Source organism: Rhinoderma darwinii, chromosome 11 (genome assembly GCF_050947455.1).
Source record: "Rhinoderma darwinii isolate aRhiDar2 chromosome 11, aRhiDar2.hap1, whole genome shotgun sequence".
Taxonomy (NCBI): Eukaryota; Metazoa; Chordata; class Amphibia; order Anura; family Rhinodermatidae; genus Rhinoderma; species Rhinoderma darwinii.
In genome coordinates this window covers 46,810,516-46,824,660 of record NC_134697.1, presented here as the reverse complement: position 1 = coordinate 46,824,660, position 14,145 = coordinate 46,810,516, and the positions used below count along the sequence as shown (strand labels likewise).

Below are 14,145 nucleotides of genomic sequence, written 5' to 3'. Positions count from 1 at the left end.
TCTACGGAAAGCTGGTCAATACCCATCCAAAATGTTAGTACAGTGGGGAAGATAAAGGATTGCTAAGAACAATCTTTTTAGCTCGTTTGATCTTAGCAAGCCAATGTTCAAGAATGAAGATGTAAACAGTGGACATGTCATATGGTGATACACAACGCAAGCAACTGGCCAAAGTTAAGAGGTAACTTGGAGTCGCACAACATAAAATGTCACACTACTACATTGTTGCGACCCACAAGTAGCCGTGACTGAGACATGACAGTCTGCATAAATCTCTATCTGCTGGATTTCTGCACAACCATATTCACTGTGATGAGATGCGACGGGCAGCATGATATCCCCTGTCCACAAGTCACCGTGTAGCCCTAGCCTCAAGTATACAATCTCCCCATGGCACGGACACCTTGTTAAGATCACAAGTACCCCAGAAAGTCTAAAACTGTAAAGGGGCAATCATAAACCACTCAAATATCTCCCTCTTTCAATTAGAAATGTTTAAAGGCTATGTACACCTTTTGAAATGTTTTTTGTTTTTCTATATAAAAAGGTTCATCCGTGTGTTTGGTGCAACTTTCTACATACACTGCTGACCTGACGGATACAGGATTCAGCGCTAGATACAGCTAAAGTATTTAGAAAGTTGCACAAAACACACTGATAGACGTTTTAAAAAAAAAAAAAAAATATTCCAAAGGTGTACATAGCCTTTTAAATTGTAATCAAGGCGGCAACTTTCAAGGTGGCAAAGTCAAGCTATACCTATACCCAGTGGTCTTGTCCAATACTTCTCAAACGGTAAGACGCCCCCCAGTGGTTGGTGAGGAGCAGCTGGGGCTGCAGTTTTGACAGAAATTGTATGCTGCATTGTTCTTTCTCTGTCTGCAGCAATCTTTGACTTGGAACATAATCTCGCTCATAAGTCGGGTCCTCTTCGGGCACATGGCATTGTATTTTCGGCGCACATAACGTCGTAACGATGAATGGCACCAGGATCCAATGCTGCACCCAGAGATGAAGAGGACCAGATTCAGGAGCAGGGAGGCTTAGTACAAGGATACTTACTGCTGGGGCCATGTATCTAAGCCTATTACATGTGATACTGTCTGCTCAGCCGCTGTATCTAATCTTATCATGTGTGATACTGTCTGCTGAGACAATGTACCTAATCCTATACAGTGCTGTAGCTATAGAGGTCATAGTCTAATAGATATGCTGTCTCCAATATATAGTGCACAAAGCTATAGGTGGGTTACGGCCATCGGCCGTGAAAAGAAAGGGGGGAGGCGAGTGGACAAGAACAACTTTTGCACCATGGTCCCCGAGCCTATAGTGACGCCCCTAGATCTCACTATTTTATTTTTACATTTATATGTCCTTCCTTGACTTTAGACGCAGCCTCTGTACATGGATGATAAGGCCGTGGTAGAAAGGCTGGTCATTTTTGTATGTTTGTGTACATTCTGAGTAACATGAATGTATCCATGCTTGAGAACCTGATACCCATGCAAAATGGATACGTCATGCAGGATGTTTAGTATTGGTGTGTGTTGGTTTAGAAAGGTGTACACTTTTTTTATGGCGAGAGTGGCATTTGTTTATTTATTCTATGTTTTGTTTTTTTCTCATTTGTTTTTATGTAATTATTTTACAATTTAGGGTATGTTCACACAGTTTTTTTGCAGGCAGAAAAATCTGCCTCAAAATTCCTTCAGGAGTTTTGAGGCAGATTTTGCCATGCCTGCACTTTCTCTGCTGCGTTTTTCGCATTGTTTTTCGGCCGCGGCCATTGAGAGCTGCGGGCAAAAATACTCCGAAAAACGCTTCCTCTGCCTCCCATTAATTTCAATGGGAGGTCAGAGACTGAACCGCGTGAAGAAAGAGCATTTCACTTTTTTTCCCGCGAGCGGTTTATTTTCCGTTTGCGGGAATAAACGCCTCTGCCTCCCATTTGAAATCAATGGGAAGTGATTTTGAAAGTTTTTTGGGCGCGGTTTCCGCTTCAAAAACAGCGCTAAAAAAACTCTGTGTGAACTAGGCCTTTCTGTATTTATTTATTTTACACTAATGAGTTTTATTTTACTCAGGTTAGCAGGGGACATATGATCTTTGTGGTCTCTGCTGTCCTCATATACAGATCACTAATAATAGTAACAGCCTATTATATCATTGTTACCAGTGATCGCTATACACAGACCTGGAGAGATGAGGCAGGTCGCGTGCATTCCTCCAAGACCGCTTTGCGCAGAGAATCCCTGTGATGTCAATAATGGCATGACTGGGTACCCTAACAACCACCTGAATGCACAAGGAGCTGCTTCTGATTTTGGGGATACAGTGCTTTATTATGAGTGCTTTGCTTAGGTGTGTTAGTGACAGGGATCAGTCTCAAGCTTGACTGCTTATTGTGTCTCAAAGTAAGACTGAAAACAGCAGTTTATGTGTTATATTATAGTTTCATCCCTGTTTGTAGTCAGGGTGTTGACTTTTGCTGCTGGGCTTTTTTTAACCTTTTAAAAGTTCATTGCCCCTATGACGTCTATATACAGTAACTGTGGTTTCGGGCAATCGTTTGCTATATATGGGATGATAATTTGTTGTATGATTTCTTGTTATGTTACATTGCTGCTTTTAATTCTTGGCTTGTACTTCCTCCGGCCCAAAACTGTCTTATGGCCTTTATTGTGTTTTGTATCACATGGACTGGCTACGACATTAGGTACTGAAGAATGGTTTCCATTATGTAATGTGTTTTTCCAGTAACTAATTATGCTCAACAGTATCTTTACTAATATGCAAATTAATTTAGTGATTTCCTTCTTGGCTTAAGCATTGTAAGGCTGGGTTCACACGGTGCGGTCAAAAACCACGTTTTAACTGCACAGCCTAACACAAAGAAACCAAGCCTGAAGGTGGTTATTATAGCAGTGAGAGGGTACTTCCAAGTCAAGTCTTCTTGCTCTCTTTCAGTTCTGGTTTGGCTTTCCGCTGGAAACCTGAGTAATTTGAGACCAACTGGTAAGGGCATCCTGTCTGACAACTCCATATAAAATGCTACGGTTGTTAGGCAGTAAGGCCCTAGAAACTAGCATGTCCTAATAGGGTTGTCTAGTTAAGAAAACTATTTTTGATATACCTTATTAAGGTATTCTGAGGTAATAAAGGGGGTTTTTCTGTTCAGGATCCTCATTTTTTTGGCCAGAGTGGCAAGCACCACAAAGTGTACCCCTCAACCCTGCCTAATCACCTGCAGAAGGCCCCCAAAGCTTGTCTTCACCATCCTTCAGCTGGATTTATGCTGCTCGCCTGGCAACACCGCATACCGCAAGGTCCACCTTTTAATATCTGGCAGCAGAGATTAATGGATCATTGCAGGCCTAGACTTCCAGAGATGATGGACAATGTTGTGGACACTGGGCAGCTCCTCTCCTTCATCTACTCGTTGATCTTTTCTGCTACCTGTTGCTCTGTAATCTGTTATGATCTGTTCATTTGGAGATGGCTGGGATGGAATTTTTATTAGCACTTTGTGTATTTGTATTTATGTGCTGGACACAGGCTCAAAGTTTACTTTACCTCCCCAGTCGCTGGTCAGCAGTAAGGAGGAATGCGCCTCCACAAAAGAGGCATTCCTTTTTTGATGCATATGTTTCCACAAGCTTTATTTGGCCCTGCTGTCCCCTGGTTTCAGGGTTTAATTCCCCATGGGATGCATCTGTTACTGGTCCTCCGATAGCTGTTTACCACCACTCCCATGTGCTTTTCACTATGCTCTACTTACAGTTAGGTCCAGAATTATTTGGACAGTGACACAATCTTCATGATTTGGGATCTGCATTCCGCCACATTAGATTTGAAATGAAACACCTGAGATGCAATTGAAGTTTAGACTTTCAGGTTTAATTCAAGGGGTTGAACAAAAATATCCTGTGAAATGTTTAGGAAATGCAACCCTTTTTTCTACACGGCCTCCTCATTTCAGGGGCTCAAAAGTACTTGGACAAATTACCATTACCATAAATAACTGTAGAGAATCCTTTGCAGGCAATGACTGCCTGAAGTCTGGAACCCATGGACTTCACCAAACACTGGGTTTCCTCCTTTGTGATGCTTTGCCAGGATATTACTGCAGCTGTCTTCAGTTCTTGCTTGTTTGTGGGTCTTTCTGCCTTAAGTTTTGTCTTAAGCAAGTGAAATGCGTGCTCGATCGGGTTGAGATCTGGTGATTGACTTGTCCATTCCAGAATATTCCACTTCTTTGCCTAAAAAAAACCTGTATGTTTTGGGTCATTGTCCATCTGTACTGTGAAGCGACGTCCAATCAGCCCTGCTGCATTTGGTTGAATCTGAGCAGAAAGTATATCCCGAAACACTTCAGAATTCATCTGGCTGCTTCTATCTTCAGTCATCTCATCAATAAACACTAGTGACCCACTGCCTTTGGCAGCCATTAATGCCCATGCCATCACACTGCCTCCACCATGTTTTACAGAGGATGTGGTGTGCTTTGGATCATGAGCCGTTCTAAACCTTCTCCATACTTTCTTGCTCCCATCATTCTGGTAGAGGTTGATCTTGGTTTCATTCTGCTCCAGAACTGGGCTGGTTTCTTTAGATGTTGTTTGGCAAAGTCTAATCTGGCTTTTCTATTTTTGAGGCTGATTAATGGTTTGCACCTTGTGGTGGACCCTCTGTATTTGCTCTCAGGAAGTCTTCTCTTTATGGTAGACTTATATACTGATACACCTAGTTCCGGTAGAGTGTTCTTCAGTTGGGTAGATGTTGTGAAGGGGCTTTTCTTCACTATGGAAAGGATTATGTGATCATCCACCGCTGTTGTCTTCCGTGGACGTCCAGTCCTTTTGGAGTTCACAAGATCACCAGTGCGTTCCTTTTTTTCAAGAATGTACCAAACTGTTGACTTAGCCACTCCTAACATTTGTGCTAGCTCTCTGATGGATTTCTTAATTTTTTCAGTCTAACGGTGGTCTGTTTCACTTGCATTGAGAGTTCCTTTGACCTCATGTTGTGGGTTCACAGCAACAGCTTCCAAATGCAAATGCCACACCTGGAATCAACTACAGACCTTTTACCTGCTTAATTGATGATGGATTAATTAGGGAATAGCCCATTAAATAGCTTTTGAGATAATTATCCAACTACCTTTTGGTCCCTTGAAATAGAGGCAGCTACATATTAAAGAACTGTAATTCCTAAACCCTTCCTCAAATTAGGATGTGAATACCCGCAAATTAAAGCGAAGAGTCTGCACTTTTCATTCAGTCTTGCATATTCAATATGTTTTGATAAACAGTTAAAATGCCAAAACTTGTGTCACTGTCCAAATAATTCTGGACCTAACTGTATATGCTAACTGCCTAGCCTATATATATATATATATATATATATATATATATATATATATATATATAATGTCTGTGCTGCATTTAGTACTCTGTGCTGGCTTACGGTCCGTTCACACAGCGTTTTTTGATGCGGAAACTGCGTTGGAATCGGCGCCAAAAAATTGCCTAAATGGCCCCCCCATTGATTTCAATAGGAGGCAGAGGCGTTTTTGTTTCCCAGGTGGCTTTTGGCCTCTCGCGGGGAAAAAAAGGGGCATGCGTGAAAAAAAGGGTCCAAGAATGCTGGCAATTCAAAATCTGTCTGATTTTTCTGCCTCACAAAAAACTCTGTGTGAACTAGGCCTTACACCAGGGGTCTCAAACGCGATCGGGTAAATGGGCACACAAAGAAAAAATTTGAAGTTGACGGGCCGCATTTCTTTAAAATTTGATACAATACAAAAGAATTGTTAGTCAATTAGTTATTTGAAGTACTATAACAATACTATATTACTATAACAATGCTACATTACCATAACAATGCTACATTACTATAATAATACTACATTACATTACTATAATACTACATCATTACTATAATAATACTACATTACTATAATATTAGCACTAGGTTTAAACTTAACGGAAATTTGTGATTTTTACTCCACGTGCTTATTTTAACAATCCAGGTTTCCATTTTAAGTATCGCTAAATGCAGTCTGGGTGCTCAGTTGGCAGCGTTTGGCAGACACAAGAATATCAAGATTGGGCAGCTCCTTTTTAGATAGAGCCACAGTGCACTCTGTAAATAATGCCTCAGTGCCCTGTGTCGATAATTCGACAGTGCCCTGTGTAGATAATTCGACAGTGCCCTGTGTAGATAATTCCCCAGTGCCCTCTGTAGATAATTCCCCCGTGCCCCTTGTAGATGATGCCACAGTGCTCCTCGGTAGATACTGACACCCACCCATCTGTAGATAATGCCACAATGCCCTCTGTAGGTAATGCCCCAGTGCCCTCTGTAGGTAATGCCCCAGTGCCCTCTGTAGGTAATGCCCCAGTGCCCTCTGTAGGTAATGCCCCAGTGCCCTCTGTAGGTAATGCCACAGTGCCCTCTATAGGTAATGCCACAGTGCCCTCTGTAGGTAATGCCACAGTGCCCTCTGTAGGTAATGCCACAGTGCCCTCTAGGTAATGCCACAGTGCCCTCTAGATAATGCCACAGTGCCCTCTAGATAATGCCACAGTGCCCTCTGGATAATGCCACAGTGCCCTCTAGATAATGCCACAGTGCCCTCTAGATAATGCCACAGTGCCCTCTAGATAATGCCACAGTGCCCTCTAGATAATACCACAGTGCCCTCTGCAGATAATGCCACAGTGCCCTCTGCAGATAATGCCACAGTGCCCTCTGTAAATAGTCACACACACAAACACAAACCCTATAGATAGTGTGACACACACACACACACACACACACACACACACACACACACACACCTCCCTGTTGATAGCTCCACTGGGGCTCTCTCTGGGAGTGGAATCCCCAGCCAGAGCGTTGCCGATGCTTAGGCCGGGAATTCCTCTCTGGAAGAGCCCCCGACGTCACTGTCCATAGACAGTGACGTCACGGGATCCTCCTGGACCGGAATGTGATATCAGGAGAAACCCTAGTGCCGGAGCCCCATAGCAGAGCACTAGTATAGGCTCTGCTCCAGAACTCTGGGGAAGCCCCTGATATCACTGTCCGTATATGGACAGTGATGACTGGGTCAACCCCAGAGCCAGAGTCCTGGGCAGAGTGCTAGTAGCAGATGACAGCCTTAGGGGCCACATGCGGCGTGCGGGCCGTGTGAGACCCCTGCCTTACACTGATATATTTTCGTTATCTTTATAGTGTGTACAAGCTCGCTGTACAGTGTTCTTCAGTACTCTTCTATTCCCTTTTTAAAGTATAGTGCTCTATAATTCGTTCATTTTCCAAAAAACTATAAAAATATAACAAAAAAAAGGTGCTTGCTGAGGGAATATTCCTTGGCATAATGAAAATATATTTTAGACCAGGGAAGGGGTTTTAACAGGCATCGGGCAAAATTCCATTATCTGTAACAATATACATTCAGTATTTAGCATACAGCCAATTATGGAAAACTATAAAAAATGTACAAATGAGAAACTCCTATCTTATTGGTAATGACATAATATAATAGATCAATGAATTGCAGGTGCGCATGTTAATGAGATTCACGTAAAAAATATGCTAGGTTTTTTAAATAAAAATATTTGAAATATTCAAGATAAGCAAAACATCTCAAGGCCAGGCTTTCATGGTCTGCATTGAACTCTGTTGGGTATCTCGTCTTATAAGGAAAGCCACCTGGTATGACTGCACCTGCTTAAAGATGCAATTTTATTTATTTCTGCATTAACCCCTCCAAACAGTCAGCATTAAAAAGGTATCGTCTTCCCTACAGAGATAATACAATAATGCCTCATTCACACCACAGTGTGCGCTGGCCAGGTCCTGTCCGTGATCCGTGGAAAGATAGGACATGTCCTATCTTTCCACAGATCGGAAAATCGCGTCCGTTTTTACGGATCCGAATCACCCGCTGAAGTGAAATGGGTCAGTGAAAACTATCGGGTGACGCTCCGTCGTGTACAACTGCACTAAGTAGTGAATAGGGATTGTAAGAAATGTTTAACTATTAATTTGAAAAGTGGCATAAGGTAGATATGTAAATATATGTGATAGACTGAGTTTCTGTGGTGAAGCATAGATGTAGTTTTAACTGTTTCTACACTGTTCTGAGGAGTCACACAGAAATTGTGTACGTAGAAGAAATGTGAGCTTGAGAACATGTGGGTACTAACGTTTTTTTTTGTTTTTGGTGCTGTTTATTTATTTTTCTGTCCATATAAAGAAAATGTTGAGCTATTGCAGTTTTCACACTGGCCACTGGAGCAGACACAGTAATTTGATCCTTCCTGATTTCACCAGCTGACTTATCTGGGGCACATGCAGATTTTGCCATGAATTTGCAGCAGAATTTTCTGCCAATTTCTTGGCCGACTTCCCGGAAAGGATGTCGGATGAGGCAAGATATGTTCATCAAGAGCGGATGGGTTACCGCCAATAACACAGGGCACGTCACACATGATCGCTCAGCGAACACTTAATGATTCATAACCATACGGCGTGAATGAATAAAAAATAATTTCCTCCAATATACTTGGTTTCCCCTGCGCCTATTTACTGGTGTTAAGAGTTTATGGGCTGAGATCTGCTGACCAATTTACCTTTTAATAGAAAGACAAATTAGTTTTCCAGTAGAACACATTGTGAATGGAGCAGATGTTTCTATTCTGGTTCCTTCTCTCATATTCAAGGTAATGGTCCACATTTACTAAGCAGATTACTCAAATTTTTGCCGTAAACCACGCCAAAGAAGTTGCAAATTTGCCATAAAATTTTCTCCTCTTGTTGTCACTCATCAAACTTGAAAAGTGACGAGAAATAGAAGAGGATACATAGTTTAAGTCCTATTTATTAAGTAATCGGTGTGAAAAAGTACAGATTTCAGGCGTGATTTGTATTTATGCCACTTTGACAGGTCAAAATGGGGCAAATTTATTAAGAGGTGTTCACCTTTTAATAAATTTGGTGCAAATCGCTCCAACTTTCTCCTACCCTTAGACTGACATAAAAATATATGTGATATATATATCACAAAGGTTATGTCAGCTGCACACTACTGATCAGTAACATGATTCAATTAGAATTTGCCAGAGGACGTAACCAAAATTAAGAGTAACTTTTGTTAGTTTAATTAGTTGATTAATTTCAAACGTAACCGTAAAATATTTTGTTTCAGCCTAGCCAATGGCCAACTGGGTACAATTATCCATTGACCAGAATGCGTGGCTGTAGCGTACAGAGGTGTCAGGAATCAGACTCAGACACTAGAGAGCCACCAGCAGCATTCTAGATACTATTGTCTCTGAACGCTTTTCCCTGCTAGTCATTCGCTCACCGCTATAGAAATGTGCTTTTGCTGGTCACTTGTGCAAGCTTGTAGTTTAATCAATTTCTACAGTTCTCGGTTTGTCAATGAATTAATTCTTCCAATCTACTGCTGGGTGCTCGGCCCGATGCATGTTTCACTGTGTAAAACTCAGTTTCTTCTGAATACTCACCTGGCCACTGTTCCTTCACGTTTAGGCTATGTTCGCACAGGGTGGATACGCTGCGTAAAAGTACACAGCGTATCCGCCCTGGTCCCCGCAGGGAATTCAGGAATTGATCCGGCAGCCCGGCCTCCTGGGATGACGTTTCAGCCTATGTAACTGCTGCAGCCTATGATTGGTGCATTTTATTCCTTGTCTTTTAAAAAAGTGTAGACCTGCAAATCTCAGCAGATTTCAGCTTCCTGGACTTCTGTGAGTATCCATTGTGTAATAGGTTGAGATTGTACTTAACCTGAGTTTTGTAGGTTGTTCGAGTTGGCTATATTGTGTAGCAGTATTTGTAAGCTAAAAACAGTAGTGGGGTCAAAACACGGAAGAGGTGCTAATATTTCCATTATACTTCTCCTCTGTTTATGTTCCATTCCTGGTTTTGGTTTACAAATACTGCTGTGTGGATAACACATTGTTGCTTTACTATATCAATATTTTAGGATTTCTAACGAATACATGCAGGCAAGTATGTGGGGACTTTGAAATGCAGATTTAGAATTTCAGCTCCTCATTCTTCATGTTAATTTCCTGGGTAGGGTTTATAAGCTTTTCATTCCTTGGATGTTTTGCATTTCATCTGTAACACTTACGGTATAAGGAAATAGGCCTTAACTTGATTATACCTGCTGCTTCCTTATTGGATCCATAATGTGATTTATATGTAGCAGATCACAATACTTAAACGGGATGCTATGCATTTTTAAATCTATTCTCCGATATCAGGTATGGCATAAAAATAAAGCAAATATTATTGGGGCACTTGTTTGGTACATACAGTACTGTGAAAACTTTTTTTGTCCCTTCCTAGTTTCTTCTATATTTGACATTATTTATCACACTTGAATGTTTCAGATCATCCACCTACTTTTTAAAATTGGATAAAGAATAACCCAAATAAACACAAAATGCTGTTTTTTTAAATAATGTTTTTATTTATTGAAGGAAAAATGCTGTTCAGCCCTACCTGGCTGTATGTGAGGCAGTAATTGCCACCTTAGCTACTAAATCAGACCAAATTCAATTCACAATTGGGTACAATTTCACCTGCTCAACCCAAACATGATTACTGCCAGACCTGTTGAATCTATAAGCCATGCCTAACTAAAATTTATAAATAGTCAAAGATTTAAAAGCTGTTTCCCCTCATGTACCGGTAATGTTCTTTTAAACATACCTATCATTATTATAATTTATTTTAATTTTTTTACATAAATCAGTAAGACAAAAAACTTTGCGATATATTTTACTGGAGTAAGTGGCTTCTACCTTAACTTCCAGCAGCCTTTCCCTGCCTGCAGGCTCTCTTCATATGATCAGAAACCTCCTCAGTCAGCAAAGGATCCACCTAGTGTAAAATCGTAAGGAGTAGAGATGGAACATATGATTGTCTCCGAGCATACAACTTATATACATCACACCAGGAACTGCCTGTCCCCTCAGCAAGCACAGAGATAAAATATATGGCGGGGATACAGTAAAAAAGAAGTGTATACTATAAACGAGATGTGAACGCAGATTAATATGAATCTACAGCTTTTTAATTTATAGGAGCTCTTTAAAAGTCATTAAAGGTCCCAGCAACCGGATCACATCCGATATGATCATGTAGGTGAATTTTAAACAGATTTGGTGACTAGGACAGAGCTCATAATGTTCAACGTCACTGCAATGGATGTTCTAATATAACCCTGTTAATGGATGCATCCACTTAATGCCTGGATGCCACCTTCTCCCCAAAGTGCCAACGCTTGGGGCTGAAACGAAGTGTACAACTTTTGCTCCTCGCTGATTCCTCACGGCACAGATAACTAAAGTCACATGGTTACACTCTGCAAAAGAAACTGGCATCATCATTGGCACCATAGAGCTATTTGCACCCACAAAAAAAATAATATACTCATAGCAAGGCTCTGATCTAGTGATGAAGTGCTGTAAAGCAACACATGTGAATATCGTCATTCCCTGTAAATGGATTATTCACTGCTAATGGGGAAAGCGGAAAAAACCTTGTGGGGAAAAAAATCCAAAGTATCTAAAAGCACATTTGGCATGCACTTATTCCCGTGGTCTATTGAGCACAGAGACGCGCTTTCCTGAGGCGGTCATTGAAGCCATTACAGCTTATTTAGTGACTGCTGCCGGTCACAGTGAGACCTGCTCCTGGTTCCAAGATGACATCAGGGGACTGTTTACTTGGCTGCTGTTCATACTATAGATGTTATGAACACAACACAGAGTTCTTTTGTACCAACCACTATTTAAAGGACCAAGACAAGTGTATTTATTATAGCTTTCCAAAAAGCGAATTTTGCATAGACTTAATAAAAGCTTTCGGCTATGTGGGCCCTCTTCATTAGCCATAAGAGCGCTTGTCTAGCTGATAAGCATATAATATGCCAAGACTTGCAACCCTGCTGATAAGAGGACTTAAAGGGACACTCCAGCCAAAATGAAACTTTCCAATGTGCTCCATTATGGTATTCCATGTGTGAGTCTCTCACCTGTTATTTTTCTTGCTGCTTCTATCTCTATATATCAGACTGGGATGGTTGCTTCGCAGCAGTGTGAATCAGGCCCGGTGACACGCTTTCTCTACTTGAGTCTATGGAGATCAGTTTGTCACCCATCACAGGTTTCAGCAGTTCCTCTACCACACTAGTTTTGCACAGGTGGGACGGACTGAAACTTCTATCATCAGCCACCAAAGATACTAAGGTTCCTGTTACACGGGTATAATGTAGAAGAATATAGTGCAGCCTCCCTGTCCGTATACTTATGGTTTCTCCGCTTATTTAGGAGAATATAGAGAGAATGATAACTGTGTCCGCCAGCATGCAGAAATTGTATGGTCTTTTGCTGGTCATGTGATGCTGTGCTTAACCCTTTAATGACCTGCTTATTTTAAACCTTAATGACCAGGCTATTTTTTACATTTTTCCATCGTCGCATTCTAAGAGCTATAACTGTTTTATTTCTGTGCCAACATAGCTGTATAAGGTCTTGTTTTTTGTGGGACAAGTTGCGTTTTTTAATAGCACCATTTTGGGGTACATGTAATTTATTGATTAACTTTTTTTGGGGGGGGGGATAGAAAAAAAACAGATTTTGCTACTCTTTTTTGCGTCCTAAATCTACGCCGTTTACCGTGTGGTATAAATAAAACTAACTTTATTCAGCGGCTTGTTACGATTGCAACAATAGCAAATTTGTATCGATTTTGTATGTTTTACTACTTTTACACAGTAAAAACACTTTGTTTTTCAAAATTATTTGTTTTTGTGTCTCCATATTTGAGGAACCATAACTTAATGTGTAGGACGTTTCAATTGTCTTAATCTTAGGAGATATCATTTAGTTAGTCTTTTTTGACACGTGGTGCACTGGTTACACAATACTAGCTATTACTGGAAAATAGATTTGGAAGGGATGGAGGGCTACCTGCCCTTCTTTACCCAAGAGATCTGCTTCACACAAGGAATGCCAAACTACCTCCCCCAATTAAGTCCTCCACTCTGATGAGAAATATCTTCAGAATCCCCTTTTTACTCTTGAAACATATGCCTCTATAGCATTATCACCTGCAATTGACAACCAATTTTTACACATTTTGCATGTTTATTCTTTTTGTAAGTTACAATCAAATAGCCGAGCTCAAGAAGCGTTAACACGTATTAAATGGGACCTGACAGGGTCATTTTGCCCATACTGTATAATGGGCTCAGGAACCATTTCTTAAAGTTAGACCCTTAAAAATGATTTAAACCTCTGGCTAGATGGACACAGGATCAAGACATCATTAAATAATGCTTGATGGGCGGTAAATGGTGCGGATATGTATCAGGATTGAACGCTGGAGAGAAACTTACCTTAAACTTGTGCATTCTGCCTTGTACAATTTCAACATACCCCCCACCCCCCTGAGTTTTCTTGATAGGATCACAGCATGACCCAAATGCCAAACCCCGCTTACCAACCTATTGTTTCGAGTTTATGATTGCAACTACACCAAACGCTACTGGCAGAAAGTCTCTGGTCTCATTCACTAATATTGGCGACTAGTTTTACCATTTTTTTACAATGAAACTAGGGCCACCAGAAGATGGAACACTTGGAGGAAAAGGAGTTCACCAAATGGTCCGTAGTGTACAAATAGTAGCTCTCAGGTGCCTTTTCTTTCAGAGACTTCAACCAGAGATGAAAATGGCATCAATCATGTCTCAATTAGAGATATTGACGGTAGTCGACTGACTGAATGCAGAAAACCATAAAGAAAGGAGCTCAACCAAAGTCCTTAGCAAATGGAAAACTTTTATTGGAGCTAATTATTTTAGACCGGAGATACACAATAAGAACTAGTACAACCTTTCAAGTACGCAGAGTGGTACAATCAGGCAAACCCAAGGGGCACACTAAGTATATAAAAACTTTCCACATAAGGGTGACTTGTAAATGGGTAATACAGTACAGGGTGTAATTGCGCGAATGTCACCAACTGACTGAGGTTATCGATTTGCCTTCTGTAATTGTGAGTTAATGTCTGTCGCATGTATACATATGGAAGTCC

General features: G+C 40.9%; 1 protein-coding gene across 2 annotated transcripts in view; it reads left to right on the top strand.

Moving 5' to 3' along the window:
- The window catches only part of SGMS1 (sphingomyelin synthase 1), a 202,338-nt gene that overhangs the window by 110,158 nt on the left and 78,035 nt on the right, over window positions 1-14,145 (top strand). The window lies entirely within an intron of this gene.